The following is a 409-nucleotide window of genomic DNA, read 5'->3' as shown; positions in this document are numbered from 1 at the left end:
CGTCCCAAGACCCCCCAAAAACACCCCCCCCGAAACAAAAAGCCGAGCTGTTAAAATGCCCCCCGCCCTTTCCAAGAGAAGCGGGCGTGCAGGGTGGACGGCGGTGATGGGCCGTGCCCCGCAAAGGGCATTTCCAGGAGCGCCGGCGGGCGCTAACTGCAAACCCTCCGCTCGGGCGGCCGAGGCGCGGTGCTGGGGAGGGCTCTGAAAAAAACTGATGCCCGTTTTCCCATTTGTATTCACTTCCCTTTTCGCGCCTCACCCCGGGCAACCCAAAGGGGCCGAGTGGAAAAGGTTCTGAAAACGAAAGTAGCTGGAAACCAGAGTCCAACCGAGCGGGGTTTTCAACCAGGCGGGTTGCGGAACTGACGGAAGCGGAGCGGCCCAGGGCTTCCCCGCACCCTTCTGC

The sequence above is a fragment of the Pygoscelis adeliae genome, unplaced genomic scaffold (assembly GCF_000699105.1).
Source record: "Pygoscelis adeliae isolate BGI_AS28 unplaced genomic scaffold, ASM69910v1 Scaffold786, whole genome shotgun sequence".
Classification (NCBI taxonomy): domain Eukaryota; kingdom Metazoa; phylum Chordata; class Aves; order Sphenisciformes; family Spheniscidae; genus Pygoscelis; species Pygoscelis adeliae.
Note: the sequence above shows the minus strand (reverse complement) of the source record.